This window comes from Mus caroli, chromosome 17 (assembly GCF_900094665.2).
Source record: "Mus caroli chromosome 17, CAROLI_EIJ_v1.1, whole genome shotgun sequence".
In the NCBI taxonomy this organism is placed as follows: domain Eukaryota; kingdom Metazoa; phylum Chordata; class Mammalia; order Rodentia; family Muridae; genus Mus; species Mus caroli.
In genome coordinates, this window is record NC_034586.1 from 82,049,469 (window position 1) to 82,076,018 (window position 26,550).

General features: G+C 45.6%; 1 protein-coding gene and 1 long non-coding RNA gene across 3 annotated transcripts in view; one reads left to right on the top strand and one right to left on the bottom strand.

The window, feature by feature from the left end:
* LOC110312511 overlaps window positions 1-1,857 on the bottom strand; it is a 5,719-nt gene extending 3,862 nt beyond the window's left edge. The window contains exons 1-2 of the long non-coding RNA XR_002380061.2: window positions 1,725-1,857; window positions 1,459-1,625 (exon numbers count right to left, since the gene is read on the bottom strand). This is a non-coding gene — a long non-coding RNA (uncharacterized LOC110312511). The remainder of the gene's footprint in view (window positions 1-1,458; window positions 1,626-1,724) is intronic.
* The window catches only part of Prkce (protein kinase C epsilon), a 479,816-nt gene that overhangs the window by 269,600 nt on the left and 183,666 nt on the right, over window positions 1-26,550 (top strand). The window lies entirely within an intron of this gene.

A 26,550-nucleotide genomic window follows, 5' to 3' on the forward strand; every position in this document is an offset into this window, starting at 1 on the left:
TCCTCTCCTCTCCTCTCCCATCCCCTCCTGTCTCTTTTCCTGCCCTGCCCTCCCCTCCCCTTTCCCTTCCCCTCCCTGCTGTTCTTCCCATCCCTCTCCTTTCCTGCCTTCCCCTTTTCCTCTCCTTTCCTCCCCCTATCCTTCTCCCTGTCCTCCCCCTGCCCTCTATTCTCCTCCCTTCCCCCCTTTCCCTCCCTCTTCACTCCCCTCTCCTCTACTTTCCTTCCCCTCCCCTTCCCTCCCCACCCCTCCGCTCACCCTCCCCTACTCCTTCCTCCCCCTTTTTTCACTTCTCTTATTTCTCTTGTTTTTGTTTTGACACGTGGACTCACGTAGCACAGGCTGCCCCCAAACTCAGTAAATAACTGAAACTGGCCTTGACCTTCTAATCCTCCGGCCTCTGTCTCCCAACTGCTAGGCTTACAGGCCTGCACCGCACCGCCATCCCATTTCAGCTCACACTTATTTTTTTCGTGACAGTTGCATCTAAATTGTAGTTAGTGGGTTAGAGTTTTGCTGTTTTACAAAGGCTGAATTTGCACCTTTGGAGGCCTTTCCACCACAGGGTAGCCACTGCTGTCCTAAGCTGCCAGCTGCTGGGGTAGTCACTCTGCACCCCATTGCTCCTGGAATACCCGAGGACTTCTCTCAGGCCCTTGGCTGTAGTGTAACTGCCTGCACACTCTCCTTCCTGCAAAGTGTCCCGTTATTCTGGTTGGATATTTGTCAAAAGTCCTTTGTGTTTACTGTTCCTACAATGATCACATAACTGTGACGTAACCTTACAAAATAAATGAGTGTGAGAGGTGTTTCTATGAAAACTGAGTTGAATGTGAAGAAGGGTTCAAGAAGAATTGCTAACAAAACTGAATTCTGGGCAAGAGAACAATGAGGTACGGTACTGGAAGCACTGGTGATGAGGGTCAACAAGTGTGAGTTCACGTCACTTTGTCAGCATTACCACAAAGATACTAACGTTGGAGGTCACACATGCTCTGTTGTCTACGAGAGGCAGTGCGGAGCTCAAAAGCAGAGGCCTTGAAGCCCGTGGCCACGTGGTATTGCTAAATGAGTGTACACGCAGGCTTTTGTTTTCAGATAAATGTTACAAGTTTGAATGTATGTTGTCAGTTCAAAGTGCTTATTTTCCATCGTCCTTTGAATGAATTGAATTTTATTGGCCTGGACAAATGAGAGAGGCAGAGGGAAGGCTCCTCCTAGAGGGGCCTTGAGCTATGAACATCTTTGAAGTAACGTCTCATCCAAAAGTCAAACAGAAATATTAATAGTTTAAAGTTCACATACGACTCCAAGTTTATAAATAAAATAATAATTTTCCCCAAAATCTTTCAACAAGGTCAGGACGTAACTGAACTTGAGATGACAGCCTGCCCCAGCTGCTGGGTCAGTCAGTGGACAGGCGGAAACCTTTTGTGATTTAAGATGAGGCTGCCTTACCTCTGCCATGGCGCCTGGCGATACCTGGTGAGGCTCAAGGTCTCAGGGGTCTTCACCTGTGCTGCTGAGAGGACAGATCCACCATGCAAAAGGCTCTCTCTGCCGATGAGCTGGTACAGCAGTCCACGAGCCAGCCTGCAGCCCTGTAGTTGCGGTTTGGTTCTTACCTAAGAAGGTAGGCATTGAGGACCAGCAACACCCACCATTCAAGCCAAGGGCACCATCCTGACCCGACCCCCGAAGACGGGCATGTGCTCTGTACCCACCACAGATTCCTTCGGGGTTGGCTCTGCTAGTGTCCGCTTAAGATGCTAATTTATTGAAAACGGTGTTTGTTCTGCTCTCCTCCCCTCCCCCTGTGTAATAATGCAGTAAGTGTTCCCCCGGCAGGGCAGAGCGGCAGTGTGCTTAGAAAGTGAGGGAAACCTTTGGACCGGCTCTCAAATGGTGTTGAAACACCCAAGGATGAACCGCCTGAGTCACTGCTTTGGTGGCAGTGAGCCACAGGACTCACCCAGCAGTGCCTCTGCCCTCTGGGTCCTCCCCCAACATGTTTTCTGTTGAGAGAATCCAGGGCATAAAAACAAAAGCCAAGACGTTGGCTCTCATGCCCCCTTGTGGCCAGACTCGGTGGACAGTTTCAGGAAGTGTCGTCAGGTTTGCAAGCTCACAGTGCTGTGGGGAATGCAGCCACACAGCGGCAGGACTCACTTCCTTTTTCGTCTTCTCTGAATTTTGTGTCCTTTCCCTTCCCTTACCCCTCTATGTGTCTTTCAGAAAGTTTTTTTTACTACATACAGACCATGGGGCCCAGGTTGACCCTGAACTGTGGTCTTCCCTCCTCAGCCTTCCAAGAGCTGGGGCTACAGGCCTGTGGTACCTTGTATGCCTCGTCGTTATATCTTAGCAGCTGAGCATCCCACAGCCACGTTTAGCTTGGGGAGATTTTTCCACTGGGATTGGGAAGGTTGTCTCCTAGTTCTGACAGATCTCCCCCAAACCACAGCCTGTTCTTATTAAACAGGGCAGGAACCAAACCCACAAGTTCTGCTGCTGATCTCAAATGTGCATTCTGCAACGGGCATCCACAAACACCTGCAAGTCGCAACGTGCAAGCTCCACAGTACTCCTGAGTCACACTTGGACATTTCAAGTTCCAGAGAACTTGAAATTAGACCTGCTTCTATGGGCTTATTTAGCAGTGACTCTTATGTGCTTTACATTAAAAAACAGACAAACAAAAAAAAAACCTGTCCATAATGACTGGGGAAAAAAGATTCAACTCCTTTCAAACATTTCCCTTTAATTTATGTATCTGTTTTGTTTTTGGTTTTGATTTGATTTTTTTTTTTTTTTTGAGAGAGAGTCTCATTCTGGAGCGTTGGCTGGCATGGCACTCCCTATAGGACTCAGACTGGTCTTGAAGGCAAAGGGATCCTCCTGCCTGAGCCTCCCAAGTACTAGGATTATAGACATGTAGAACGAACCCGATTTTGCATATAGTTCTATAATTGAACTTAAATAAAAACATATGCGCAGGTGTTGTAGCGAATCTTGTGACTGTCCAGCCTTAACTGCATCTGTTGGCCTGCATAGAGCACCTACTGCTTCCTGTTTCAGGCTACACGCTATGGGTAACAAGGACCTGACAGGCCCCACATTTTCAGTGGCTTGGGTTTACTCTTCTGGGGTGCATGTCACTGTTGTAATGACAGTCCCCATCCTTGAGTTCCCACTGTGTGCTCTTAATGACAGTAGCTCACTGACTCTGCAGGGTAGATACCCACCTCTTCCTGACACCAGTAACCGAAGCTGAGCAGGTGACTACAGGAATCTAGACACAACACGGAGGTACCATGGGGAGCTTCCCCCCTGCCACAGGGCATCTCTGTGACTCACCGTTAATGCCACTCAGAGGGCCCAGACTCAGTCTCCCTCTACTTCTACCTCTCCTCTCTCTATATTCTTAACCATTCTAGGAACGAGGGACGATTGTCTCTGTTTACACGTGGCCCTGGAGATGACTGGAGTCCACATTGCCTAGAGCAGGGCTGCTGGGAGACAGTTAGCCTCCAGGGAAGGCTGCATAAATGGAGGGATGTGTGGCCAGCCTGGCTGGAAGGGTTTTGTCTCTCAGTTCACTCTCCTGTGGGGTTTTTTTTAGAGCAAGGATGACTGAATAGAGAAAGGACAGTGTGAAAGGGACATATCCCTAGCGACTGAGGGAACATACAAAAGCCAAGTATGTCCTGGGTGTCTTGGAGTCTATTTCTCTTACTTGCTCCATTCTGTCCCTGGAAGTCCCCTCCTTGTTTCTGTGACTTGACTTCTTGGGCAGTTGTGGATAAGTCATTTGTCACCCACCAATCATAGCAGCAGCTGTTGATACAGTTATTGAACTTTACGTGACTCAGATTGGCATCCCTTGCACACGTAGGGACTCATGCCTCCGTCCTTGTCACCCAGGCCACCCTTTCCTGGCTGAAGGGGACCACAAACACACTGCCATGCCTTACTCAGCAGATTCCAGGACAAAATACACACGTGCACAAATAAATGTCCTCACTGTGGAGAGACTTGCTTTCTTCTCATCGGCCAGTTTCCTCTTGATGCTTGACAAGTGCCCGGAACATTTGGGCTGAAACAGGAGATCTTGAACCCCTGAGGGCACAGGCCAGCCTGCTCATCCAGTTGGGTCTGGCAGGAAGCTCTCTGGTCACTCACTGAGTTCTCTGCCCTTAGCCTGTATTGTTGAAGCAAGTTTCTAGAACCTGACACCATAGGCTCCCTGCACACTAGCTCTGACCTCATCTAACCCCACTGCCCTGGTGGGATCTAACACAGAGCTCACATGGCAGAAAGAGGAAGTGCCAGGCTGAACCTCTTCCCTGTGGTTTCTTCTAGAAAAAAAAATAGTAGAAACAAATACCAAAGCTTGGGGATCCAGACCTCATGCAATAAGCCCTCTGAGCCTGTCTGTCTGGTCCCTCGGACTGCCCTCAGGTGATGGCCAGAGAAGGTATAGGCACAGACAGTCGATATATAAGTGTGGAATGTAATTGGGGTCCTTCGGTTTTGTTTTGATGACTCTCTAGTAGTGGCAGATAGGAGACAGGTGTGTCTTCCTCTGGCTTCATTGCATCAGTCACTGTATGATGTGTGCCTGTGCAGTCGCTCTGGCCTCAGGTGACCTCAGGTGACCTGCTCGGCTTCCCCCATCTCAAGCCATGCTCTCCTAGAAAAGACAATCTGCACACCTGTCTTGGAAGATTTCTAAGACTTTCAGAGCTGTTTTCTGACCAAGCCAGCTCAGTCAGTCAACAGGTTCTCCAAGGCAGGAGTGGGGATTAAAAAGAAAAAGAGACAATTAGACAATACTGTAGCATGACCCCAGCCAGTTCTGAAGCTGAAGCAGGTTTTTTTTTTTTTACCAGTCTGCTTTTATCCCACTTTAATTACATGCAAAATGATAAGATCAGTTCTGGGTCAAGGGACAAGCAAGGCAATAAACAAAATCCTGTAAATACCATTTCTAGGGGCTAGTCAGGATGACCAAGACAAAAGGAATGCCACACATACCTCAGCTGAGCCTGCTCTGAGCTTTGCACTAACTCAAGTGTAAACGTTCATAATCTGGGCCTATTTCCTCAGTCCTGACCAAAGTCGGATTCCTGTCTTGCTTGAGTTTACTTCTTCTGCCCTGGCCCGATGATGTCAGATTCCCGCCAAGCGTCTAGAAGCAGCCCCCCAAAAGACTATGCACATCTCCCCAGGTTTTATTTGATATAACAAGACTGAGCCTGTCTTAGGTCATTCTGACAAGAATGCCTTCTTTACCCATCATGGAATGTGCATTATCAAAAGCAATGCTATTCTGTCTTAGGTTGGTAAGGCTCTGTGCAGAATCTTACCTGTTCTTGGCTTACCAACCTGTTCAATTAATAACTGTATATGGGGATCCATTTTCAGTTCCAAGCCATGCATTTTGTCCGCCAAGATATTGATGTTGTTAAAGGCAAGTTTTATCACAATGGCAGGAATAAAAGTATTCCCAGGATGAGAAGGGCTAGCATGATCAAGCTATCTATGCCAGCCTTGAAGCTTGACCAAAACATTGACCTCAGGCCATGAATAATTTTATCAGCAATACTAGCAGCATCAAAGCTCAGCAGAGCAGCATTTTTCAAAATCATAATCTTGGTATGCAAAGTTAAAACATCCAGAGAGGTGTTAGAATTATGCCAAATACCCTGCAAGTTTCCTTGAACCTTTCCCCAATTATAGTGACTATCATTGTAAAGTTTAAAAGTAGCACAAATCCACTGATGTTTAGCATGACACTCGAGATGGCTCTTTACTCTTAAACTCTGAACTTCCTCCCCAATAATTTGAATAGTATCACAAAGGGCATCAATTTGATGTTCCAATGCCTATCTAAATCCTCGTGAATGCTCAGAATATTAGTAACATTTTTTGCTAAATGAATGTATCTGTTTTAACTTCTTGCTTCAAAGCAATAGCAGGAGCCGTGGGGCTAAGTGCAATTCAAGCCTCCATTGCAGCCACAATCAAGCCCACTCCCCTATTGCTTCTGCTTAAAGGCTGACTCACTTCTTCCAGTATTTGCAAGCCTTTTTTCAGAACACCGAGGTCATGTGATACTCACAGGCAATAAATCAAAAGCTGATTGATAAACCACCATAATAGGCATGTCAGATTTCAACACATTAACAGAATTAGAATGTGTACAGTCACTACAACTCACATTAAATACAAAAGTTATTTCAACATGGCCAATTAATAAAAGATTAGGAGCCTTAACACATGCACTAAAACTTGTTCAATCCAGATCCTGTCCCAATTTTATCTATTGCTAACATATCTTCATAAAGAACTGCAGCAAACTTCCAAACATGTCTCTGAAAGTGTCCAGAGTCAACCTTCTAAATGAAGACTGTGATTTCCAATATTAGATTGATTTTCTGGATCAGTCCATGATTGAGTCAGAATAGCTGGTCACATTAAAGGAAAGAGAAGAGTCAATGTAAACTTCTCCTTTTGATTAATTTTTCTAAGTCAGTTTCCACAGTCTCCATGTTCTCTGTCCCACAAGGTCTAAAAGCTTGAAGCAGGGCAGCTTGTCCAGTCTGGGATATAGGCAAGGACAGGTAAGTCAGGAACAGATGTCCAAAAGAGCTTCCCAGTCACCATTGCCAGGGCACTCAGCAAGCTCACAGGCCAGCATCATTCTTTGTCCCAGCATCAGCATGTCTTACCAAACACTCTGGCGGCTACCACACTCCTTCAGCTTCTTGCAGAAAAAAACACAAACATGCCCTCTTCCTCATATTAAACACCTGATCAAGACCATGCCATGTGCCATTATGTGGATCCTTCCATTTCACCTAGGCATAAATATGCCTGGTTGTAGGGTGGCATAGACACTCAGAGGCCTACAGATTTTAAAATTTCAAATATAAAGAGCATGATGTAAATAATTGTGAGGTGTATGAGATATAACTCCCCCTCTTTTATTTATGAAGATATTGTTTTAAAGTTCTACAATACCTGTTTCACAATACCTTGTCCTTGGGGATTATAAGGGATTCCAGTAAAGTGGGTAATCTTAAATTATCAACAAAGAATCTCAAGTGCTCGACTGCAATAGCCAGGTCCATTACCTGTTTTAATCTGATTTGGAACACCAAGCATAAAAAAACAACACAGGCAAAGACTAATTACATTTTTATTTGCTTCTCCCGTTAAGGCAGTTGCAGCTGGAAAGCCTGAAAAGGTATCAATAGTCACACGTGTATATTTTAATTTTCTAAAATCAGAAATGTGAGTAACATGCATTTGCCAGGGTTGATGAAGCATAAGTCCTCGAGGATTAACACCATTATGTGGTAGAGGTAGAACCTGAGGACACTGAGGACAAGTCTTTACAATTTGACTCGCACATTCTCTAGAAATACCAAATTGTTATCTCAAGCTATTACTATTTTGATGATGTAAAGAATGGGATTACGTGGCCAAATGTTCCTGTGTAAGGCCTATATTCTGCCTGGCATAGAAATCTGCTGTGGCATTGCCTTTACTAAGGGGTCCAGGCGATCCAGTATGAGCTCTCAAGTGTCCTATAAAGTTAAGGAACAGTGCATTCTCTTAAATTAAGTTGTATTTGCATACAGAGTTGCAAAATTTAGCAGTATTTAAAAAGGGAACAGTTTCAAGCGGTTGTAAACCATTAGCTATCTATTGGCTATCAGTATACAAATTACAAGCTTGATTTTTCAACATTTCAAAAGCAGTGGCTACAGTACGTAATTCTCTACCATTTTCGAGTCTGCTTCATTAGGAGAGAATATAGTGAGCCTAAGTGAGCACAGTTAGCAAGTGCATCTTTAAAGGCGGGTTTTCTATTTATTGCTGTAGGCGTTGGCTGCCATTTCTGAGGCGTGGCTATAGTCCCGCTCTTCACTGAGCCACCCTGCCAATGAGCTGCAAGCAAGTGCATTCATTCTGTCCCAAGTCTGACCTCCCAGAGTCCTCTTACTCTGGTGGTCTAATGTTTTAGAGCTTATCTCAGTATCCACAGCTTTCATCTTTTCCTCTAGAACTTTCTGCCCCATAGAAATTGCAACAGCAACACAAATTATAGGCAAAATAACACACACACCTCACACCCAATTCATTGCTTGGCATTTGTTGAAACAAAGGTTAGGTTCAATCCCTAACCTTCAGCAGGATGTGTTTCTAGGAGTCAGAAGGGAGAGCAGAGCAGAGCAGAGAAAGTTAGGCTTAAGGAAATCGGTCTGCCAAGTGGAGTTTATATGCAGCACCTGGTAAACAACACAGGCTCCTGAGATTTGAAGAATAAATGATAGGTCTTCTGCCTGGGCTTGTGTTTGTTACCTAAGAAACACACACACACACACAGAGAGAGACACAGAGAGAGAGAGAGAGAGAGAGAGAGAGAGAGAGAGAGAGAGAGAGAGAGAGGGAGGGAGAGAGAGAGAGACTTGTTTTTAATATTTAATGTATAGATGGCTAAGAATAGATGCTTATAATTTATAAGAAAAATATAGCCAAGCACTAGTGGTTCAAGCTTTCAATCCAAGCACTTGGGAGTCAGAGCCAGGTGGATTTCTAAGTTCAAGGCCACCCTCATCTACAGAGTGAATTCCAAGACAGCCAAGACTACATAGGAAACCTTGTCTCTAAAAACCAAAAAATGAAAAAAAAAAAAAAAAGAAAAAAAAGAAAAGAAAAGAAAAGGAGGAGGGGGAGATAAAGAAAGGAATAGAGGGAGGGCTTAGAGGGGAAAAAGAAAAATATAAAATGTTTTGCTGGTATTTGAAATACTTGGCGATCTCTGGCTGAGTAAATCCAGGCAGTGTGGAAAGACTAGAGAGCAGGCTGGTCAGAATGAGGACAAAGATGACGGTTTATGTCCAAGAGCATGTCTACAGATCCATGCACAGAGTCACGTGCTCACACACACTCTATACAGCATATATCTGCACACTCGCAGACACTCATAACAGCTTAGATTGGTGTAATATCTCATCCTCACCATATACACATCACAAAAGCAAATATGGGCACAGCCCTCACACCTGTCTCATACCCTTCACTGAGTGGGCTACAGTGACCGGAAACTTAATAGACACCAATTTCTAAGCGAATAAATGACTTACAGATACACCTCCAAGCAGGGTCTTGTGCTCCTGTTAGAGGAAAGAGACATAGTTGCATAGTTAATCGATATTTTAATGTATGGTACAAGGTACTCTGAGGGCAGATGGCTTTACAGGATGCACAGCTGGATTAGGAAAGAGAGGGAAGGGGGTTTAGCCTGCAGAGTTTTGTAGCTCCAGTCACTCGTCCTGTGTGAGAATACAGAGATGGCTCCACAGAGGGACTCCCAGGGACGGAAGGTTATTGACAAGCCGACTTTGAAGGTCCACTTGAGCCCTGGGATTTGAAGCTGGCCCGACAGCCGGTTCTGCCAGGTATCTTCTGGATCGTAATAAATTCACAGCTTACTTGACAGGCTGAAAAGCTCTTGCTGCTGGAGGGCCAGGCAAGAGGCTGCCATAGGGAACTGAATTTTTATCTAAGTTGATGCCATCTTTCCAAAGAGCTGTCAAAGCAAAGACTTGGAAAACAGACCTAAGTGCTCTTGGTATAGCCCAAGAGTCTGAACACACTATTGCTTAGAGAAAGATCCGTAGGAATCAGGCAAATTTTTATTTTTCCTATTCATACAAGGCAGTCCAATAAGACATCAATTCTCTCTCTCAAGTATTATTTAAAAATGAATCATTGTACTACATAAGTTAAAAAAAAAGGAAAAATAAAAACACTAAAGAATTGGTTTTGACCCAAGACCATACTTATCTGTCTGGGTGTTCCTGAGATGCCTCAGCAAACATAAGGTGGAATAAAATATTAGCATCACACTGTCATTTGGTTTGGTTTCTAACCCATGCAAATGGGAGAAAAATACTAAGTATAAAAAAACCAGTTTCCCCTCCAGAGCCTGTTTCGATGAATGGAAACTAGAAAAATGCTTGCCTATTTCATTATTGAATAGTATTGGTGTGCTTCATGGAGTATGGCATGCATGAGGAGCCCTTGGGATATGGAAGGTCTCACAGTAGGTCCTGGGCTAGCCCAGGCTATGCACTTAGTAAGTTACTGGTAGAAGAATGATGAGGAAGGAGAATCAGAACTTGATTACAATCTCAATCTCTCTCTCTCTCTCTCATGCTTTGTTGCATAAGGGACGCTTTCCTGATGTGGCAATCTCTTCTTGAGAAAGTCACTTAATCTTGAAACTCAATTTTTTTTTCAACCATGGGATGCATTATAGTGCACGATTAAATAAGTGAGCATGCATTTAAACTGGAAAGCCCACTTTTAAACATTACTTAAGTAATAAAAATCACATATGCTTTGGATAAGACGTTTTACAATATCTGAGAGTGCTTTAAGATATAGTATAAGTGTGGTCTGAACCTCAGAAGTAACTTGCTGCTGCTGCCCTTTTATTTTTGCATTTAAACCTAAACAAATGTATGCAGTTTGGCTTATCTTAAAAAAAAACTGCTTCAACATTTACAGCATGTTCTAAGTTGGTAAATCATTTTAGCCAAAGAGACCAATTGCATTTTGGAATACGGAATCTGCAATGGAGACCTGGCTGGTTTCAGAAACTGTTGTAGGATTGTAGGTATCTTACTACTTTTAAATGTTGCAGGAGGAGAATTCCATGCAGTTAAATTTACCCTAAACTGTGCCAGTCTAGCATGCATAGGACTCTGGTTTCAGCCCCCTCAACTGCCACAAACAGACACGAAGGCAAAGTAACATTCATTCACTTATTCTTTTATTTTAAAAATGTTTTATACTTTCTGTGTACAGAGCCATCAGTCAGCCAGTAAGAGAACAACAGTCTGTCTGTGACAAGGGCTGTTTGCAGATACACCTGTAAAGTATGCGTACCAAAAGGACTGTAGGCATTCTTGGTAGACCTGGCTAGCTGGAGGCTAAGGAAGGGCTCCAAGAGGGGTGTGCCATCTGAACTTCAGCCCTGAAGATTGGGTAGAATTTACACACACAGGATAAACCTGCGCTTCTTACAGAGACTCAGAATTGTTGACATTACACAGACCAGGATTACTTCTTTCCAGAAACTTCTTTTCCTCTGTAAATGTTTTTCATTCCACTATCCCAGATGACTTTTGAAGAGAACGGAGGAACCTAAATGTCTCCATAGACATCAGGATTTGAGAACCTGTCACTGAGCTATCACATAAGAGTCTTTCCTCTGCTCTCTTGTTTCCTCCTTGTCAGTAAGGCTCCTGGTTCACAGAGGCTGTGGAGCACCCATGAGGAAGCTGTGTGCAGTGAAGAAGAGGTATTCTGGAGCCACCGTGCAGTGACTCTGTCCTGGGTAGAAAGTCAACATAAAGGACAGAATCATCACATCCAGGCTGCAAAAGCAGCACCATTTGCTCTCAGGTTTTAGTAGCTCAGGTCCCAAATGGTGGTGTGGTTTATGCAAACACAGAGACACGGATATCGGCTGAGTTCCTTATGGAAAGGATCCAGCCATTCTGGGTCTGTTCTGGTGCTCGCTAACATCCCTAGAGTCTATCGCATGTTTATGTGTGTCTGGGTTCATTAACTGCGAAGCTCTGTGGGGGCGAGTCACTTGGTCCATGACTCAGTTCTTCCCTGCATCTGGACTTTGTTGAGGTAGCAGACTCATTATAATGTAGCCCAGGCTGGCCTTAAACTAAAAAGCTTCCTCCTTCTGCCTCCCAAGTGCTATGATTATAGGCATGCACTTCTATTCCTGGCTACCATAATTCTTTAAGATTTATTTTCTTATTTGTGTATGTGTATGTGTATGTGTATGTGTGTGTGTGTGTTTGTGTGTGTGTGTGTGTGTGTACATGCATGTGCATGCCTGTATATGTTCACATTTAGCACGTGTGTGCAAGTGCCCACAGAGACCAGAAGAGGGCATTGGATCCTCGGATACTGGAGATTTAGATAGTGGTAAACGGCATGCAGATGCTAGGAGTTGAACCTGGATCCTTGGCAAGAGCAGAAAGTGCTCTTAATTGTTGAGTCTTCTCTCTAGCCCTGGCTCTGGGCTTCTGGTGTTGTCAGACTGTAGAGAAAGGACGCCAGGACGGTGGAGAACAGATGTGTTCCATCTCCTCAGCTGGTGCTGCTGACATCTGAACTCTGACTTAGGTGTCTTTGACTGAGTGGGTCAGAGGCAGCTCAAGTTAAATGGTGGCCACACTGCTGCATACGGTCACCAGGCGTCATCTGCTTATGAAACTGTACATCTCTGCATTCCTTTATGTAAATTCATCCTTACCTTAAACAAAAATAAAAAAAAAAAACTTCAGTCTGGTGACCTCACTTACAAATCCTTGTACATTTAGGTTTGGGGATCACACCATGGTGACAGAGGTGTCCCATAGTATGTTGGCAATGCTTGTCTTCATGCCCCCCAGGCTTCTTCAGAGCCCCTTCTCTTTCCATGGATAGAGAGAGAACTTCCTGTTCTTTCTCAAATCCTTTATCCTGCCTGGGACTTTTCCTGTGACAAAAGGACAACATTAAACTTACCCTAAGCCATGCAGGCCTCCCTGACATGTATGGCACCCACCTTGGGTTTGACCCCCCTGTAACATGAAATATTTCTTTTTAAAAAGCAATTCACATTATTGCTGGCAAGGCATCTGTGGGCCTTGTTCTCATCTCGTGGATACTCTCTGGCCCGGAGCTCTGAAATCTCTCCACCCAACTCCTCGCTAAGTTCCCACTGGCGGCTCCATACCACAACAGCCCCATGCCTCCAAATTCCCACGGCCTTTTAGGGTGCACTTCTTGCAAACACACACTTGGCTTGCCCTACCTTTCTCTCTGGAACACAGTTGAGTCGCTGCGTGAAGGAAAACACCACACAGACTTAGTTCAGAATCAGCGGGTAACTCAATTGCTGGGCGCAGCTGCTAGCATCCTAATTTATAAGCCATTCAAAGTTAAATCCTCTGGTAGCAGATCGAAGTGGATCTGCCCCCTCAAACAGGACCTCTGTTACCTGCATTCTCACCTCCATGATCCCATCCTGACATACTGAGGCTTTCAATAGGACCCAGGAAGAATAACACTACACAATGACCACAGCCGCAGCTGTCACTGGGCATCGTCTGTGTGCCTAACACTGTAGTAAATGCCTTCTATTGCTGTGCCCAGGCCTCATGTCGCCTGGGAGAGGTCTCTGATTTAACTCTGCTTAGGTTTATTCCCTAACTGGAAAGAAGGTCTTTGAATGGTGGTTCTGGCTGAGGAAAACTATGTGGTAAAGAACTTCTTTATGCCCTAAACTGATAGCAAATAGATGGCCCCTTAAGCACGCTCTGCATGAACAGGTAACTTTGGCTCCTTGATGCCACCACCAATTTTCCGTCTGCAAGGACAGGAGTGATTGTGAGCCCAACAGAGGCCTTTTGGCTAAATCATAGCCAAAGTGCCCAGAATCTGTAAGACCACTCTAGAGCAAACAGAATCCCTTATACTTAAATGTCTCTGTGTAGAGGACTTGGGGGACCACCACCCCTCTAAGGTTTCCACCTGTCACCACAATCTGGTAGCACTCACTGCAGGACTCTAGGGTCCTTGATAAGATCATTGCGGCTGTGAGTCACACTCAGTCAACTACAATTAACCATGCCAAATGGCTGGCTGGCTTGGCTACTCGTTCTCTGGCTCACCCTCTTGAATCTAAATAATAGTATGAAAATAATTCGAATCACACGTGATCCGAATCAGAAAGTTGGAATGTGCTGGCTCAGCAATGTCTGGCTTTGATAGGGAATACTGGGAATTGTTGAAATGTCTGCCCATGTGAAAGGAAAGAAGGAAGGGCCAGGAGACAGTGCTAACGAACCCCAAGGACCTAAGTCTTCTAGCTCTTCAAAGATTAGAGACAACGAGCCGTCCACCAACCAGCTGCCCGCTAATCTCAGTGAGAGTCATGATGGAGCCCCGGGAAGAAGCCATCCTTGTTGGATTGCCATGGAGAAGGAAATGACAAGGACCCAGCATGGTTTGCTGGTCTGGTGCTTCCTGGTCCACTTCCTGGGGCTTCTGTAGAAAGAGCAGGAATACATGTGAGTTTGTTCTTGCCGCAGAGCAATGCAGGGTGCTGCACCCCCATGCCTTGGCTATTGCTGACCCTCAGAGGAGGCTCAACCCCTGTATGGCAGAGGTATGTGGTGTGGCCTGCGGGTACTTGCAGCAGCCAGGAGCATCAAGAACTTCTCTGTGTGATAGGAGTGTTTAGCAGCTTTATGGGTTCTTAGAGATGGCCTGTTCCATATGGGTCTCTCACCCACCAAACCAACCCCTATGAGGATAGAGTAGACAGAAAATTCTGAAACTCTCCATCACTCGATGTATTTATTTGTACTATAAAAATTACCATGAACAATGTGGTCTGAACATGTAAGGAATGGTATTGGGCAAGGAGAGATGCTATGTGATGCCAGCTTGGACAAACCTTGAAGACACTGTGCCAGTTGAAAATGGCCAATTCTCACAGGCATTTATATACCATTGGCATATCTAAAGAGACAGTAAATTAGAGAGTGCCAGGGACAGGGGGCTGGAGGAAGTGGAAGGCGCCTGATAGGGGTGCACCACCACAAAATGACAAAACGTTGTGAAATTGCTGGTGAAGACGGTTCCCCAGCTCTGCCAACAGCACACTTCCAATGGTACATCCTCTCCACCCACTGAAGACACTACCTAAGAAATGTTGCTTTAACTTAAAGGTTCAAAATGTTCACAAGAAAAGGGGGTAGTTTATAATATCATGCTACCACAATTCTTCTGGGTTTTACACATCTGATCTTCACCTGTCTTTTGATGTGAATGTTACACTGCATGCTTCAGACAGGCTTTTTTTTTTTTTGTAGGAAACTCGAATCTGTTTTGTCTCATCATCTCTACCATCATCTTCTCTACTGTACCCATTTGCTTTCCGAAGGAGGCACGGAGGCTTCCGACGTGTCCGGATGGCATTTCTCTAGACAGTTTCTATAGAGTGAGAAATGGAGGTTTCTTGGGAGTGAGGCTATCATCTTTGAGTTAGAATTTCTTGCTGTGAAATCTGTATGTGTTCCTTCTCTAACCGGCTCCTCTGGTACAGCTTGGGGGGAGTAAGGCAAGTGCAATGAGGGGGGTGGAGAAGCATGTATGCTAACCCAGGTTTCTGCAGTCAAACATGTCCCTCTGTTATCTCTGCCGGCACACACATGTTCAGGCATTGTGCACCTATGCAGACACCTTACATGTAAGTGCCAAACACTGTCCGGTAACCATAGCTCAGAGCAACCGTGGGTAAGCCCAAGAACTGCATCTGCTTTTAAGATTTACCATGCCAAGTGATCCCGTGTTAGCGTGAGTGGTTCAGGTTCAGCACACGGCTATGATGCATGGACACACTGGACACATGAGCGTTGGAAATTGTTTCAGCACAGGCGAGGAGGCAAGGATGATTTAGCCGTAAACTAATTACCCATGATTCATAGTTAACTCGTGGGAAGCAGTGTTTGCTTTGGGCCTCTTTAATTTGCTTTGTTGGGATGAAATATTGGACAGAGCTGAAGTGTCCCAGTGCCTGTGGAGGTGGCTCTGCTCTTTGTCCTAGTGGTGGCAACTAAGCTGAAGTAAGTGCTTTCACAACCATGTGATTTTTTAAAAATTTTATTTATTTAATGCATGAGTGCTCTGCTGCATATACATCCGCCTGCCTGAAGAGGGCATCAGATCCCCCATAGATGATTGTGAGCCACTATGTGGTTGATGGGAATTGAACTCATGACCTCTGGAAGAGCAGCCCCTGCTCTTAACTGCTGAGCCATCTCACTAGCCCCAGTCATGTGATTTTTTTAAAAAGTAATCTTTGCAGATGTCCCTGTATACCTGAGGGAAACAGTGTTCATTATTACCCATTTGAATGAAGCTTGCTTGTTTTGTTTTGTTTTGTTTTTCTTTTTTGTTTGATTTTGAGACAGGGTTTCTCTGTGTAGCCCTGGCTGTCCTGGAACTGTCTCTGTAGACCAGGTTGGCCTCAAACTCAGAGATCTTCCTGCTTCTGCCTCCCAAGTGCTGGGATTAAAGGCATGAGACAGCTTGAGATACCACAACCAGGCCTGAAGCTTGCTTTTGAAAGGCAACTTTGTGTTTAAGATTTGTCTACATTGATACAAAATGAGTTCCTTCATGCTAACTGTTGCTGATAACCCCTCTAGGACATTATCATATATTTTCAATCCATTCATTTGCTGGAGGACATTTAACTTGTTTTAAACTTGTTATTGCCACAGAGTGTAAGTGCATAGCACTCCCTCCAGGTGTGTTCTTAGGAACTGTCTATCCATAGAAAATGAAGGTCAGCTTAGCCATTCATTGACAAATTGTCCTTAGGCTAGGCCATGATAGTCCACACTCCCAATAGCAGCTTAGAATACTGTGCTCATATGGTTAGCAGCACTCAGTAAAGCCAGGGGTCTAGTTTTCCTCCTCTCCCATTAGTATAGCAGGGCATCTTGTCATTTAAATCTGTAGTTTTCTGATTGCCTGTAATGTGCGAGTTCCTGTTGGGATCACCAGTAACTTTATATTCCCCAAGATGAAACTGTTCCCATCTTCTGTTTTATTTTGTTTTTCTGTCTTCAGTCAGTTGTTGACCGAAAGGTGATAGAATCTGCTATATGCTGAGTGACTAGAGAGTGTTATTCTGTTTCAAGTCTCTTTTTAAATTTTAAAATAAAACTCTTGTGTTTCTTTTCTTATACTCAAGTCGAATTTTCCCACAGCATGGCAACTGGACCTGAGTTCCTGTGATGATCAGTTCAGGTTGTCCCCATTGAGCCTGCGCTTTCGAAAGGGCCTGGAATTCTTTTTTGTCAGTTAAGGACCCTGAGCCAATTTATGCTGCTGTAAAATTACATTCGCTGTGAAATAAATGCACCCCATGGAGCAAGTTCCTGTCTTCTATATCAACAGTTTCCAGTATTATTTTTGTTATTTGGTATTCACTTTTATGGTTTTTAAGATTAGCTTTTCTAACTCTACAACAAATCTATTGACTATCGAATGGAAAAATGCAGTGATTTTTAAAAATGACTTTTCCTTTCAAATGGTAATAGATGTATTCAAGGTTTTGTTTTGGTTTGTTTTATCTCTTCCAGAGTTTTACGAAATAAAAGTTACCTTAAAGAAATTCTTAGGGAACAGACCTCTGGCTGAAGTCTGGGACACAGCCAGGTAGTTTTCTATAGCACTAATATTTGCATGTTGTGTTGGAGTCTGAGTCTCCCTGATACCCAAGATGACCTTGAACTCTCAACCCTCCTGTCTGAGGCTCAAGTGCTAGATGGCACGTGTGCACACCATGCCTGAGCTGTAAAATGATCTTGACCAGGAGACTGCAACTGTCTACAGCTCCATTCCCCTGCCCCTTAATGGATCTAGAATATTAACCAAAAATTAATACTTAATTTTAAAGTTAGAAATTAAAAAGGGGGGTCGTTGCATGACAGATGGGGGATTTATTGCTCGGTAGTGGATGCCAGCCAATGTCTAGTCTTTAGGCGAGTACATTTGCGGTTCTCATTTGAGTCTAAAGAGCTGATCTCGAAACTGCTGGCAGAGTGAGCTACACTTGCTGGGAGCTCATTTATTCCTGCTTTTTCCATTCTAATTTTGAAGATCGTTGATAAAGATGTCACATTTGCATGAGGCACCCTGGCTGGCTGAGGAGAAAACAGCTGTCAAGGTCATTGCCAGAGTTTATTCTCAACACTGCTCCAGTTTCCCCAGGAATTACCAGGTCGCTGGCTTGATGATGCCCAGGGCCAAGTGTCTAACAAGCCATCTCCAGCCCATGGAGAAGGAGGATGCTGGAGGCTTGCTGGGGGCTTGTAGAATGCAGCTCAGCCTTGGGTCTGTCCAAGGGCTTTGTTCAAGCTTCTCTTGGCACAGGGTAAGATGTATTTGGGGGCTGGGAACAGTGGCTGGTGGATAAGCCTAAAGCTTAGTATCCATCAAGAACTTCTGAGAGCCCAGTCCTCTCGGTTTAAGTCTTCGGTGTTTGAACTACCAGGCTAATTTCTTCAGGCTTTCTTTGCTCAGTGTGGCCGAGGTTTTCTGCCTGGGGCTGTTGTTCACGTGGCCTCTGTTGGGGTTTGGGTTTGAAAATGTTCTGCAGGGCTTTCATGTTCAAACACTTGGTAACCAGCTGGTGGCGCTGTTGTGGAAGTTGGAGAAACGTTCCGAGGTATGGGTCTAACTGGAAGGAGTGGGTTGCTAATGGGCAAGCGCTGGGGATAATAGCTGGGCCCAACTTGAGTTCAAGCTCTTGGTTCTCTGGTCTCCTGAGATGGGAGCAGCCCCAGGCACATGTTCCTAACACGATGGTCTTGAACTGTGTTATTCCCTCAAAGTGTGAGCCAAACCGTTTCTGCAGGAGCGTTTCGTAAGGAGAAAAGATGAGTGGGTAGCCAGTGTTGTCAAACAATGAGTTTTGATATCTGGACCTTGGTGTTTTGTCTCAGGAATGAGTTAGGCATAAGGAAGTAGCCAAATAAGGGAATAGAGGTTAGGGTCTAGGCTTAGGAATGCAATCTAATGGTTTAGCAAGGGAGAGGGAAGTAGGAAGGGTAAGACCTGCCTGGGCCATGTTTGCCATGCTCAGGCCTGCTGGAGCCCTTCATCTCGGGGCCTGGTGCCTGTTGAGTTGGTCTCACCCTGCTGAGTCTGTCCCTCCTCACCATGCCCTGCCTCCTCACCATTCTTCCTTTCTCTTCCTGGCTCCACATGAGAAAACCCCTGAAGGTTAAAGCAATGAAGCACCCCCACTGTGGCTGAAAACAAGTACTCTGAAGGGGCTTGAACTCTTTGTGAGATGCTTTAGGAAGGACTCAGACTCCCTTGGTAAGAGTTCAAATTAAAGCAACCAAAAGAACCCCTATTTTACCCTGAAATTGCTATGTTAAAGTTTAGGTTTACCAAATAGTAGAATTAAGGTATAATTATTAACATTACCAAGCTGGTTAGTCACTCCTCGAAAGCACACACCACAGGGCACCCTCCCATAGCACTGAATGTACATTCAAAGGAAGGTTTGACTGATGGAAAGTCCACTGACACCCTGAAAACACAACTTTTGTAGAGAAAGAAACCCCAAACGTGCTTTGTTTAAGTGAGATTATAGACAACATTTTCCTGTTTGCAAGGAGCTCAGAAAATATCTGGGTGAAACACAAGCAAGCCACATAAAATTGTAGGTTACAGTAGGAGTGTGCCCTCTATGTGGTGGGTAGCGTTCTTCCACTTGCTTCAAGGACAAGAGGGTTGACCTTGCTGCCTTTCTTGACTTTACTGATCAGTGCTTGAAGTAAGAGTCCCAGATGGCTCTACACTAAGCCTATACCAGCTAGTCTCCACTGTCAGCCTTTGAGTTAGATTTTTAAGGGATTCTTAGCTCTGACACCCCTTCTTCATTGTTATATAGAGACCTGAAGGTCTATGCAAATGAACATTTAATATTCCCGTGGCAGTGGTGGTGGTGGGTGTGTGATGCTCGACTCTGGGTGTTAGTGTATATTTGTTCTATTTAACTGTGATATTCAGAAGTTGGACTGTGTATCTTCCTTCCTACTGCTCTCATCTTTAGTTCGCTATCTCACTGAACCCACAGCTCCTTATCCTGGTTAGGCTTGCTGGCCAGCAAGCTCTGAGGCCACTTGTCTCTATGTCCCCTGGTTCTGGGGTTATAGATTTAACACCATTATGTTCAGCTTAACACGCCAAGCCATCTCTCTGGTCCCATACTGTTGATTTTGAGGTACATGCCAGGCAAATCTCAGAACCAACCAGGAAGCTCAGGACAATCCCCATAGCGTCGTATATGAGGCCAAGAAAAGAACAGTGAACACACACACACACACACACACACACACACACACACACACACACCAAGTGACATAGTCAGGGACAGACCAGTTAGTGAAGTTGACTAGACTATACTCCTTTCTTCCCTTATTCTCCCCTCCCCCTTTCCTATCCACGTCCCCCTTCCAAAATATCTCCCTGGCATGCCTAACCCATGGCCTGCCAGCTCCAAAATAGCTACAAATGGGGTCAAACATAAAATTGTAGGTTTACTTAAAACATTATGAGATTTTTATTTATTTATTTTTCAAAATGTAAAACTATTGCTCAATATTCGGGTGTGAACTTTGTAAATGACAACGTCATACCACAGTGTCAAGGGTTGGACGTGCCTAACTCCCACACTGTAGTCACCACCTAGAGTCTCCACTGAGCCATGCTGCCCCCAGTAAGGAAACACAAAAGACATTAAACCAGAACATTTGCTCTGTGTAACAGGCAGATGGTGGATCAGGAGCTATTGGCTTGGTTGTCGCCCCTGTCCCTAAATCTCTCTCCTGACCTCTGCTGACAGGAGTGCTCCTCAACATGGACTGTGCAGCAGAGTCCCCTGGGGACTTGTAACCCAATCCATGTGCCTCTCTCACCGCAGCAAACATGACTTGGTTGGCTGGCCAGTACCAGGCATGGGGTTATTCTCCAAGTGGGTGTATTGTTGCCAGTTGGGAGCTAGGGTCATAGAGCATCAATTCTCAGTACTTTATGTGTCTACTGACCCTCATCTGGTGGTTGATGTAGCAAGTCTCAGTGGGGGTCATGTATTCCAAGAGGTAAGTGAACTCCTCTGCATGGCAGCTCAGCACCTTTCCTCCAGCCATCCCACCTACCGTCTCTGACGATTACCTTTAAAGAAACATGGGGAGGTACGAATGGTTACTGGCTGGATGGTATTGACAGAGAGTCCTGAAAATCCAGTTCTAGCCATTTACTTAAAGAAAACTAGAGAAAATAGAAGGGGATCCCTTATGCCGCACAGGCCCACTGGGAAGGTTTGGGGGTGCAATCAAGAGCGTCCTGTTTTAAGCCTTGAAGGAACAAAATGAAGGGCAGGAAATATGCGACATTGGAGCAGAAGATGGCTTGGGGTAAAGTCCGAGTGTGAAGATCTGAGTCTGTGTCCACAGAGCCCTACTGGAGCTGGGTGTATACGTCTGGAATCCCAGAACTCCTACGGCAGGCTGGAAGGAGACAGGAGTGTCCCCAGAAACTCATCCATCCAACCAACTTGGAAGATTCAGTAGTGAGCAAGAAAGACCATCTCAAGCAAGGTAGAGGTGAAGACCAATACCCGAGCTTGTCCTCTGTTCAACCCCCTCACACGCGAACATAAAAGGAAGTGTCCGTACATAGTTAAGCAGTGTTGGTCAAACTGAACTCTCTGATGGTTATCACTAGACAGGTCTATGAGGCTCTGCCAGCTCTTGAGACATCACCATCACTAGAGGTGGCATTCAGGTGGCTCCCACCACAATGTGACTGCTCATGGTCAGAGAGGCTGCTCAGCTACCGTCCGGGCAATTCCTCCCATTCGGTAGGTCTGAGGAGAGTAGCCTTATTGTGAGGTGATGGGGCTGCAAGCCTTCCTGTTATGGGAACCTTAGCTATTCTTATTTTGATGTCTTTAGCCTTTGAAAAAGACAAGCGAGGTTAGGGGCCAGCAGCCTGATATCATCAGTTTTTAGACAGACAGTCTGTAAATGATTAACCCGTGTACAAGCAGAGCAGAGACAGATACCAAATGAGAGCAGAGATGCCAGGCCTCAGCCTACATTTAGTTACCCTCTGGCCATCTGCAAGCCCAAGGAAGGAGTCAGTGGTTGGCGGCATCTCTAGTGCACAGCAGGTGCTCCGAGGGCGGATGGCGAATCTGGCTGTTCTGTTCACTGGGGCTGTTTTCCCTTTTGTGTGTTCAGTTTTTATAGCCAGCCGTTTGTTGTGTTCTGCCAGTCCCCTACTCATGGTGTGGCTCAGCTCCTTAGTGCATGCAAGAGGCTAACCTCAGGGATCTCTCCTGACACTGGAGACATTTACCGGAGATGCTCAAGCATCCGTCTCCCTGGAGACGCCCTTAGCTATCTTGACTGTGGGGCTTTTGGAATGACTTCTCCTTACTTAACAAAGACATTTCCAGCCATCCCAGTGACTCAGGAGACCATCAACTACCCGAGGCAGAAGTTCACTTTTCTCAGTTCTGGGTCTGTCCACATAGTCTAAGAGTGTGTCGGGACTATGGATTCTCAGATTCATAAACCAGACTTGCTGAACAGAAGCCCTGAGATCGTTCAAGCACCTATCTGCTTTGTTGGGCCCACAGTGCTCAAGGCCCAGACCTAGTGCTGTGTGCGTGCGCGCGCATATGCACGCACATGTGTGTGTCTGTGATTCTGTGTGTGTTTGTGTGTCTGTGTCTCTCTGTATATGTATGTGTGCGTGCATGTGTACATGTGTATGTGTGTCTGAGTGTGTATATGTAGGCACACGTGTGTGTGATTTCTCCAGTCACATTTGAGTGTCTGTCACATTTCCTCCATTTCCTATCTGCTGAGATACACATTTAATTCTAACTAGAGGGGACTTGTCTTGAGTGTACATATCTGTCTGGGAAATGACCTCAGCTCTCCACCCCTTGTTGGTGTCTCGCTCCCATGTGGAAGGAGTTTAGGAACACACAGGTTGTCCACTGTGTGTCCCCAGTGATTCTGGACTGAGAAACAGACAGTTTGATTCACAGACCGTCTCTGACACACCACCATGATGGTACCAGAAGGGACTGTATGTGTGTACAGGAGACAAACACTAATGGTTTCCCTACCAATGAAAACTCAGTCCTAAGGCAAAAAGACTTTATATGCTGTTAGGAATTTCTGAAGAAAATATAATACCCTTAGAACCAAGTAATGCTTTGTCAATATCGAATTGTCCACTTAGCCTTTACTGTGACAACAACCCAAACATGTGTAATAAAATGTGACATGAGCCTGCACACAGGCTTCCCTGCAGGTGACCTCCCTTTGTGCAACTCTGCTCTGCAGGATTAAAAGGCTAATTAGGGTGGCCAATCTAGTTGAAGCATTAGGCATTCGTGGAAATGGGAAACACCCATAAAGGGTAAACATTAGCTCGAGATCCATGGCCAAGACTTGTAGGAGAGAAAAGAAATGCATATAATTTGTTTGAGTGGGATTAAGAAATAACAGGGCGTGGTAACATCTCAGTGTGCTGTAGCAGGAAAGAACTCTTATGCGTGGAAACAATGGCGTGCCAGGGAGCCCGCGCACTAACTGTGCCATCGCAGGCCCTTCTCGGGTTATTAGGTTCTTTAGAACCATGGATGGCTTTTATTCTGTGAAAAGACATTTCAATCGAGTTGAACAGAAGGCAAAACTACATAGTAATTTTGAGCCCTAAGTAGACAGATTACAATGTTCTTTACCTATTATTGTCAATACTTGGGTGTTTTATTCAATTAACAATGATTAGAACTACTAATATGAACGAGGGCGTTAGGGTGGGGATGGGGAAAGGACGCAAAAGAAATCTTAAGAGTTTTTTTTTTTCCCCCAGAAGTAACCAGCCACCTCTCTGAGCGGAGAGCAGGCAGCACCTGTAGACCATGTGGTGTGTAGATCATGTCTGCTGGGCGAACGGCAAAAAAACAAACAGTAAAGCCTCTAGCGCTCTGGAAGTTCAAAGTCCACTCTGATGAGAAAATGTCCCGTGGAAGAGAAACCTGTTAGAGGGTGGGAAGAGTTTCAAAAGAGTTTCAAGCAGGGAAGGGGAGAGAGAGAGAGAGAGAGAGAGAGAGAGAGAGAGAGAGAGAGAGAGAGAGAGAGAGCCTTGTCTAGAAAGGGAGGAATCCCACTGCAGTGAGAGGCTGGGAGGGAGCACAAAGCACCAAGACTCCCAAGATGGCGCTTGAGGGAACACACAGAAGTGAGGGGTGAGCAGGACCCACAGGAGGAAGGCAGTCAGGGAGGAAAATGGGCCTGGCAGCCTCTGCCCAGCTTTGGGTGGCAGGCTAATCTGTGGTGCTCAGTGGCAGGCTGTGTCCGTGCTTCGGATGTTTGTCCTCCTTGCAGCTCTTCCCATCGGTAGCAGCTCCTGACACAGACGGACAGAGAAGGGAAGTAGGCCCTCCTTCCTTTGTTGTCCTACTGTCTTCTTCCCTCTTTTAAATGGAGCACCGACTTACATACAGTGAAATTCACCCTTTCTGGCAAGTTAGTTCTGTGTTTTGACAACTGTGTAGTCATGGAAGCTACCAGAGACCATGGAACACTTTTCATGGTCAAGCCCCCCACCCACCATCAGTGCCTGGTGGGCCTTGCAGTGCCTGTCACTTCCCCTCCTCTGGAATCTAGGTTCCATGGCACTGGAAGTCTGTATGTGTTGACTCCGCCACTTCAGCATCTTGAGGGGCGTCCATGTTTTTTGTTTCTGCTCCTTATCTGTTCTTTCTGTTTTGCTGGGTGGATTCCAATTCTCCAGTGGACACAGGTCCTTCACTGAGAGTTTGTCGGTGTTTCAGTTCTTGGTGATTATAGATAAAGCTGCCATAAATATCTGCACACAGAGTTTGGGGTGATGTAGCTTTTCTCATATTATTTGAATAAATATGCAGAAGTAAGATGGCTTAGTCTACTTTATGAGAAACTTTCCAGAGTGAAAAGAAGCATTTTTATTCCCCAAAGCAGCAAAGAAGAGGCTGAGAATCATCCCCTAAGACCTTCTGGTCAGTGCCATGTCAAGTTTCACTAGCTCTCATGCAGAAATTACCCAGAGTCCTCCTCAGCCACAGACCAGGGGAAAGGATTTTGAGTTTTTAAAGGCACCAAGTGCCTTGGTGCAAGAGGAACAGGGTCACCCTGCCCTCCTGGGAGACCATACAGGGACAACATGGAAGAGGGGAGAGACATTGCCTTGTTTTCTCAAGCAGGAGATTTGAAAGAACAAAAGATGGAGCTCACGAGGCCCTCACCCCTCAGTCACAATGTTACAGGCACAGATTGGATCTGCACTTCCCTAACCAGGGGCTAGCAGTGTGGAGCAGAAATGATAACTTCAGTGCTTGGAGCCTCAGGACTGAGAGGGCTGGAGAAGGGCAGACTGTGCTGACAGTGTCCCTGGTATTCACTAGGCTGCCAGGCTTCCATGGTGCTTGTGTAGGTAGCCCTGAGCTGGGTTTTCTGTGGGAAGCGGGGTTGGAAGGTGTGGTCCTCTGCTCAGTGAGACAGCAATTACCAGAACTTCTCTCTACTCCTTGCTTCTCTTCCTCCAAGCCCTTGTCTCACCTTAATTCTGTTCCTTTTATTGTTCTTCCTTTAATCTTCGGACTTCTAAGATTGCTCTTCCTTGGTAGGTCGGACAATAGATCCCACCCTGTCCACCTTCTGGGGACCCTGCCCTGCCTCCACAACAATTTTGAAGAGGCCATACTATTTTTATTTATTTTTTTAATTGGGGGTGGGATGGGGGTGGGGAAGACCCTCACTGTTTCTCAGGCCAGCCCTGAGCTCACACTGATCCCCCTGTCTCAGGTCATGTGCCATTTTTTTCATACACCCAACGATGACTTTTTAATTTTAAAATTAGTTAGATTTCAAAAATTGCCTTAGCAAAGAAGTATCCTAAGGAAAACCAAAGAGTTAATTCATTGTGGCATGGGGAGTCGGGGCAGGCACTTAATTCACTTAAAAGGCTCTGTGAATCCGCAGAGGCAGAAAGGGGCTAACCTGGGTGAGAGAGGGATTAAGCCTTGTGTGTGCGTTCTGCCTGTTAGAGCGGGAACCTTGGAATCGCTGGTGTTGACAGCATGGGGTGGGAAGCTTGTTACAGGGTGGTAACCTTGTAACCTTTTGGGTTGTGATACCTGCTGCTTTGAAAGGCTTGGGAGTTATTTGCGGAGAGACCAGATGTCTAGGCCTCTCTCTTCCCACAACTGCCAACTCGGGTACTGTGCTCCTCAGGTGAGCCTTATCACCGTGTATTGCATCCCCAGCGCTCGGCTATGCCACCTTAGATGAGCTTCGGTGACTCACCGTGGACCTCACTGGCACACTGGGGGTTGGGTCCCTTCCCTTGGCAGGTGTCCAACTTGATCAATTTCCCAGGCTAGGAGCCTGGGGATGTTTTATTCTTTGCCTCCCTCCTGGGGATAATGACTTTTCCTGGATACCAGGAATTCCACAGCCTGTAACTGAACAGGTAGAGGGAGGAGTACAGAAGGAAGGCAAGCCAATGAATGCCCTGCCTAAATGTACTTCTTTCTGTGACTTAGCACTATTCACAGTACGCTTGGGCCTAGTCACCTTAGTTAGCCAGGTGGGGCTGGGGCCCGTCTGCCTCATTTCCCTTCTATCTGACAATCACTTGCTGTGCCTCAGTTTACACCAGTGCTATAACCTCTGCTCCATCAGCAGCCAGTGTTTTCGTGCGCTGGAGAGCATACACCACTACAGTTTTGGCCCGTGACTGGATGGCACATGAACTCCACTGTGAACACAGCAGAGCTCATTTAGAAAGGAAGATGAAAAGGGC